The sequence below is a fragment of the Eimeria mitis genome, genomic scaffold (assembly GCF_000499745.2).
Source record: "Eimeria mitis Houghton genomic scaffold, Emh_scaff1812, whole genome shotgun sequence".
In the NCBI taxonomy this organism is placed as follows: domain Eukaryota; phylum Apicomplexa; class Conoidasida; order Eucoccidiorida; family Eimeriidae; genus Eimeria; species Eimeria mitis.
In genome coordinates, this window is record NW_013570132.1 from 9,836 (window position 1) to 10,159 (window position 324).

Sequence of the window (324 nt, forward strand, 5' to 3'; positions counted from 1 at the left end):
AAGACAACGCATCTAGGTTTTGCTGCTGCTGCTGCTGTCGAAGCAGCACTGCTGAAGCTTGAGCAGCAAGTAGAGAAATGTGTAGCCCTCAGGCAAAAGCTGCGTCAGCAGCAGCAGCAGCAGCAGCAGCAGCAGCAAGAGCAGCAGCAGCAGCAGAAGCAGCAGGAAGCAACTGCCAATGGAGAAGGCAGCGGTGGGTGCTCGCTGCGTCAGATACAGAGCCCTGCTGCTGCTGCTGCTGCTGTTGCTGCTGCTGCTGCTGCTGCTGGTGTTCGTGTTGCTGTGTCTGCTGCTGCTGCTGCTGCTGCTGCATTTGGTCCTGTT